This window comes from Montipora foliosa, chromosome 11 (genome assembly GCF_036669935.1).
Source record: "Montipora foliosa isolate CH-2021 chromosome 11, ASM3666993v2, whole genome shotgun sequence".
In the NCBI taxonomy this organism is placed as follows: domain Eukaryota; kingdom Metazoa; phylum Cnidaria; class Anthozoa; order Scleractinia; family Acroporidae; genus Montipora; species Montipora foliosa.
Window position 1 is genome coordinate 6,433,891 of NC_090879.1, and position 7,726 is coordinate 6,441,616.

The following is a 7,726-nucleotide window of genomic DNA, read 5'->3' on the forward strand; positions in this document are numbered from 1 at the left end:
TGAGCTACATGTAATAGAAGTAACTAAACGGTACTGTAACTATAATGATACATGTTGATGTACATGGACATGTAGCATTGTTTTTGCCTTGTCATTGACTGTGAAATATTATCCTGAGTTACTGAAAACCACTTTATTTCAATGATTAGAAGGAAGGGATTTGAAAAGTAAAGGAATGACTGAGCAAAAATGCTTCAAGTTAATTGACTCCTTTATTCAAGTCCCATTTTAATAATAGCGAAAGTGTGCTTGTGTTGTGGTTTAAACTTCTTAATTTCAACTTGTTTAAATTCTAAAACTACTGGTAACCAAGATTAGATGGTTTTCACAGTGACATCAAATTGTAAAATCAAACATGTGAGTTCTTTTGGATTTTTATCTACGTGTACATGTATGCAAGGTTGAAGATGTCAGTTAGAAGTAAGAAGAAGTTAATTACAAGTTCTGCAACATTTTTGGTTTTGAAAATACAGAATTTTGAATTTTTTAATATTATTGTCAATTGTGTGACACCAGATCCTGAAATCTGTTTTGATTCTCTGCAGTTGAAACAGTTAAAGTCTATTAGGAGATGCATTTATGCTCACTTATGTCTAGGATTGAACACAATTGCAAAAATTACAAATTGCACAATTTTCGTAGGTGTGTTACAAAACTTCACACTCAATGATTCTTCCCAATCTTTGATTTTCCGTCACCTCCTTGTCTTACACATGATTTTCTGCAATTTAGGATTTTTGGTCACCTTATTGGGTTATTCAATTATTTCCGGAGTTTGCCCAGAAATCTACAGTTCATTTTGGGGGTTAGTTGCCTCAAAACAATAAATATCCAGTTCACTGAAGCATAATAATAATAATAATAATAATAATAATAATAATAATAATAATAATAATAATAATAACCACCAGTATTTATATAGCACACATATCAAAAAAACTCTCATGGCACTTTACAATAAGTATAAGAAAATTAATTAAAAATTAATTTAAAACTGAACACAATAATTTATTATGACTGTCAATAAATATAGAAAATAAATAATTTATGTTTTTAAATTCTTTTTAAATAAAGACAGTGGTGCAACATTTCTGACATGCTTAGGCAGGCCATTCCATAATTTTGGTGCACAGACTGAGAATGCTCTATCTCCGTAAATGTTTTTGTTCTTGATGTTGGTGTTGCTAGGAGTCCTAGAGAACTTAGTGCAATACTGGAGATGATTTTCTCTCCTGTAATAGTTCAGAGACATACCCAGGGCACAGTCCATGACAAGCTTTGTAGACAAGGAGTAATTAAAAACATAGAGGGTATTACGAGGGCACAGAGATACGAATTTCTCTTCGAGTGTTGAAGAATAATTATTTCACTAGTGAGCGCAGCGAACAAGTGAAATATTTTTCAGCATGGGAAGAGAAATTTCGTATCTCCATGCGGCCAAACACCAAGGAAATACTAAATCATTTCACAAAATGCATCGAAAGGCGTGATTTTTATATGTAACCATAACAACAGTGATCTTTTCATGTGTCAAGATAGCATGTTATTTTCACATGTGAAGATATCAGTTTTTCGTGCAAAAGCTTGCTTGGTATTTCATTAGTGTTTATATAATAAAACGTGATTATGAAACAGGGAGCCAGTGAAGTTGCTGTAATAAAGGGGTGATGTGATCATACTTGGATGAACGAGTGACTAGTCAAGCAGCTGTGATTTGAACCCTTTGCAGTTTGTTAACTTGATAATTGGGCAGACCAAAGTAAAGATGGTTGCAGTAATCTAGTTTTGTAGTTACAAAAGAAAGTACAACTTTAGAAGTGGCCTCATTTGTCAGATATTTACGAATTTTGAACAGGTTTCTTAAGAAGCAAAGTGAAGCTCTGCAAAGTTGATTTATCTGATCATTGAACGATATTTCCTGGTCAAAGATTATTCCAAGATTAATAACTGTTTTAGCCATAGTGAGTTGCTCATTACCAAGGATGTTCTCATACAGTGAAGGGCAATTCCGAAATTTAGAGTGAACTAATAAAATTATGTCAGTTTTCTCTTTGTTAAGCTTTAGTCTGTTTCGCTCCATCCATAAGCAAAATTTAATGTCAGATACACAGTTAAGCAATATGGTCAGTAACCAAGACAATGTCATCATTTTTGAAGGCCATATAAAGCTGAGTGTTATCAGCGTACAGATGGTAGTTTTGTTTGTGCTTCTTGACTTCGGAAAAGGGCATTGTATACATCAGATACAAAACGGGTCCCAAAGCGGAGCCCTGAGGCACTCCTATTAGTAGATCACGCTGGTTTGACTATGAATGCTCGATGTTGACAAATTGCATGGGATCGTGTATCATTAATGCCCAAATGCTGGTGCAATCTTGGGAGAAGAATCTCGTGATTGCATGACTGTGTCGAAAGCCGCAGACATACAGTGTATCCAACAGCACCAGGATGACATTCTGACTGCTGTCTACAGAAAGTACAATGTCTGATGTCATCGTGAACTCTAATGAATGCTGTCTCTGTACTGTGCAAGGCTTTGTAAGCAGATTGTAAGGGCTCATGTAAACCATTGTGCAACAAGTAATCATTGGGTTGTAAGAACACTGCATTCTCGATAAGTTTACATGTAGAGACAAATCGAAGATTTGAGACTGGACGAAAGTTAAATGTGATACAGTCCCAAGAGTAAATAGTATTGTTGCTGCTGCAGTGAGTGAGCCTGAAGCAAACAAACGAGGCAGCTCTCTTATTGGGAGAAGAACACATTTCTCTTAAAAATGCAAGGGTTTGTGGTGAAAGTCACAAGGTATTGTGGCTATGCACGAATGGAGGAATTGAGATGTGCGGTATTATCATCAGAGCATGCTCTGTTTTTCATTTCCCTCCTTGTATCCTCAAACTATAGATAGTTTCACTGTCTTGCCACAAAAAATGTATTTGAAATCGTTCAATGAAAAAGGCCAAAAACTCGGAATGTTGTAGGAAACAAATCATTCAACCACCTCTCCAATTCTCAGGTCTGTGTGGTACATCATTTTGTATGGAGACTCTGTGTGGTCCACCTATGTGGCGACCTGTAGCCAACGGAAAATGTCTGGAGTTCACTTTGCTCATGAGATAAAATGTATGTGTATGAACACATCTCCCAAGAGGCTCAAACAGCTCACAGTCATAGGGATAGACTTTTTTTTTCCAACCAAATAGCTTTATATCGTCTTTTCATGCAAGGTAACAATTCAGAAATTAAAAATGCTGTATTTTTGAAATGAAAGGTGTCATGGAGCTGGAACCATGAAAGAAGATTTATTTCGAGGTCATCCTCACCCTCCTTCAGCTAAACATTCAGAAGACCTTAAAATTTTGATTTTAGAATTTGATGACGTCATTGTGAAAACCATCAGATTCTATTGTTTTCTTTCTTCTCCCAAGTGGGGCCCAGAAGGAGGTCCAGTTCGGGGTCCACATGTGAAAATCTCTCTTCAATTCCACGCACGAAGCGTCGTTAAATTACTGCAAGCATAATTGAACATCTTCCTTCCCCTTGGCAGCATTTCCACCATTTAGGTAAACTAGTTTTTATGTAAAGAACCCCCTAAAACGTATTGCATTATGGGATTGGGAAAATAGTCTATATATACACTGTACAATGTATATTTCTTAAATTTGGAAAGGGAACTTTGCAATGTAACAGCCAAGTTCTGTTAATTACATATATAGATACTGATCATGATGAAATGTCCAGATTAAAAACAACTTGTTTTATTCATTTTTGAAATGACGAGAGGGTGGTCTTCAACTGCGAAAACTACATGTGTAACATGAAACTGCATATACACGAATGTGATAAAAAGAAAACTTGATAATGTCAAATAAAAGTCATAAAACCGTAAATATAGTAGAGAAAAAGAATTTATGTATATTACAGCACAAAAGTATCTTGCCAGCAAGAGCAAGTTGGCTTTTTATTGGCTGATCCTGTTAGTTACCTTTAGGACACCTTTTTCCACACATGTGAAAGATATAAATAATGTCTTCACTGTGCAAACTGAAGATACATGTATGATTTGTTAGAAAAAATGAACATCTTTGTATGTCATCAGTATCAAAACAATAAAATCTGTATAGTCCAAAAGAAGTTTAGTGTTAGTCTCAGACAATGCCTAAAACATGATGTACATGTAATAACTGTCACACATAATCGTTAACAACATATTATTATATGACTAGCTCTGTGAGCGGGCAAGATGAACCAAATCGTGCGCTGTGATTGGCTACCCGAGCAGCAAGATGGAGCTACAGGTATCTTGCCCGCTCGGGATTTCTCGCTTCGTCCCGCATGATCAAAGATCATTTTTTTCGTGTTTTAAGTCATGTAATAAATCCTTTATTGACCAAGCTTGTTTGTTCAAGATGGCTGGATATTGGCCTCGTTCTTTTTTTGCGTGTTTATGGACCGAGACGAAATAAACACGCAAAAAAAGAACTTGGCCAATATCCAGCCATCTTTACCTCACGCTTGGTCAATAACCCATATTTCTTGGGCCTCTCAAATAAAAAATGCAGAAACAAATGACAAACATCTCTCTCTACCTACATAAATACATACAAATACATACATAATTGACCGCTCCCCATAGGGGCTTTTCAGGGCCAATGAAACTCAACGAAACGACAGAACAGAACAACAACAACTGTTAAGAATCCCAATTGGCCGGAGGCAAACCAGTTGGCTATTTACAAGTGCAACTGGGAAGTTGAATCAGGGACTACCAGGATCAAATTCAACGAGTGGTCAGAGCGGGTCTTGAACCCGGGATCTCCGGATCTCAAGGCAAGCGCCCTAACCATTGGGCCACACTGCCTCCAAAATTAGTCTACAATGATTCTCAATGCACTGCAACAACAATACCTGACATTGCAAAATAGTAATACTAATACTAATACTAATACTAATAATAATAATAATAATTATTATTATTGGGTATGCTGTCGGCCAACTGTCGGTCGACTGTCAGTTGATGGTTGATCAACTGTCAGTGGACATGAGCTGTTCTTCACTTTAACCAAAATTTGAACTCCCAAAGAACACGTCACTTGCCTGTCGGGTTAGTAACTGGCCTGATTGCAAAATCCACTGGGCCCAGGCTAGCAGAAAGGACTTTCTTTGCACACTGACTTCGAGAGAGACAAGGCACTGTTTAAGAACGTGGGATTTCAGTTGTGTCTTTGGAGAGAGTTATTATAGAATTTGCTATACCTTTCTCTAGATGTTTTTGGGGATAAGCCACACCCCTGATTTACAGCCATTATTTAGGGAAAAGAAGCGCAGCTTTATATACGCTGGTGTTTACGGTATCCCTGATTTCTGGCCACCATAATAGTGGACCAAGGTGGTACACCAACATGGTGGCTCCATTCAAAACTCTGTAAAGTTGTGTGATGTGCTTTGGCAAATAACTCAAAAACAGTGTACCACAGACCTCAGACTTGCTAAGAGGTGGTTTATGCATTGGTCTTCTACAACATTTCACGTGCTTGGCCTTTACATTGTACGGCTTCAAAGGTATTATTTTTTATGGGATGTCAGTTAAAACTATTTATTTTTAAACTGGTTGGTATTTTTCAAATCTGAAGTACATGTATTTGAAGAGTACAAGTAAAAGAAACTTGAGATTAGATAGTGATTATCACAAGGGCATCCAGGGTGTACCTCTTTTATTTTGTAATATGGTGTCTTTTGATTTGCACTACATAAATGTTCATGTAGTGAGGGCACTTGTTGAGTAATGGGGATATTAAGGAAAGCTGATGGGAAGGTATAGATGGAAGAGAAGGAAGTTCTGAAAGGGAAGGGAAATGAGGAAAAAAGGGACAAACCACTTACTAGGGTAACTCTTCCCCCCCCCCCCCCCCTCTGAATCCCAAGCTTCCCCCCCTTTTTTTTTAAACAAGACCCAAAAGAAGTGGGAAATCCCCTTTTTTCGACAGTTGATTATAACAAATCAGTCAAAAAAATAAAATTATTAAAGTGCTACTATGATCAAATCTTTATTCCTTGAATTGTTAGGTTTATCACATAGCATAACAGGAGAGAACGCTGTTTTCTGTTTGGAAATATCTGCATTGGTTCCAGAGATATTTATGTTTGAAAAATGTGTAAAATATTCAAATGAGACGGCTGATGACGACATTCACTTAACCCAATCAAACATCAACTATATAAGTAGTCAGTGCTTGTGACAGGGTGCGCGGGTGCAGCACCGCACAGTAACGCACAATTCCTAAAATTCCGTAAAATCCCGCACAATACTGAGTGATGTGCTTAGAGTTTTTATAACTACATGTTTTACTGTTTATAACCAAGACTTTTAGAGCCTTTTCAAGCAATTTTCAGGCCATTTCCTTTCTGAAAACACCTTTGTTTTTCCGGTAATTGTGAAGAAGAGCTCCCCAAAAAACCTGTCGGCCGACAGTCGGCCGACTGTCGGCCAAGGCCGACTGTTGCCCAACTGTCGGCCGACAGTTTGTGTTATGTTTGAGGCCAAAGTGTTGGCCGACTGTCGGCCAACAGTCGGCCGACAGTCGGTGACCTGTTGGCAACCTGTCGGTAACGTGTCGGTAACCTGTCGGCGGGACAAACTAAAATGATCGTAAGCATTTACTTGTCTATTGCTTCTAAACTACGCGAAAAGAGTTAAAGGCAGTTCATAACGATACCTTGAGCAGCACTTATACTACTAATATGGCTTTTGTCCACTGTTTTAGCGTTGGCTGGCGATACTTGCCCACATTGTAAACATCATTCATACATACATGACATACCATAAGAGGCCGCGTTGCATTGTAGGGCGATTTGAAGGAAAGTGTTTGTAATGCACCTATCAATGTAAACCCCGTGGGGGGGGGGGGGGAGTGCGGGAAAGGGGTGGGGATTTGACGGCGAAATCCATCTCCTCCGTGGGAGGTTTGATCGAGTACCCTTGCTCGGGGGTCGGGACATTTAATTTTTTTTTGCCAGAGAGACTGGGACCAAGATAAAGCGTGGTTACCTGGCATCGTCTTTTATTGGCTTTGGAATGGCGTGGGTTTCGGAGAAAGTGAGTTTTTTATCGATGTTTATCTGCTACTTCATAGGCTATTAAAAAATGTTTTTAGAACGTTCCTACTTTGAAGTGAATGTACATGTACATGACACATCATGTTGTCTCATAAGGGAGATAGGTTGATAAATCAAGTTTGCGAGATTCATACCAAGTTTAAGCAGGAGCCCATCACCTGGAGCGTGCAACTTAACTATACTTGTGCAACGGCGTTTTCACAAGTAAGGCTATTTTTAGATTGAATTTCCCGCTAATGAGACTCCCACAGGAGCCCGATGACCAATTACAAGAAATTTAGCTGACGTCATAGGGTCACCGAACCGTAACTGACTTTGTTTTTTGACCTAATTCGCGGGAAGGGCTAGTCTAAAAATAAACCTACTTGTGAAAACGCCGTTTCACAGACGCTGTATGGAAGTTGCACGCTCCAGGATGGGCTCCTGGTTTAAGTCATTAAAGTTATTGAAGGTATGTGCATAGCTTGTCTTTTAATTGGTATTTTGCCCCTGGGTGGGGATTTCTTACTACATTTTGATGAACTTATGCTGCCCCACCTTTGGGAAATTGACCAGGATTTTTGCTCCTTGGTCAAATCCCCACCCCTTGCCCGCACTCCCTCCCCCCCC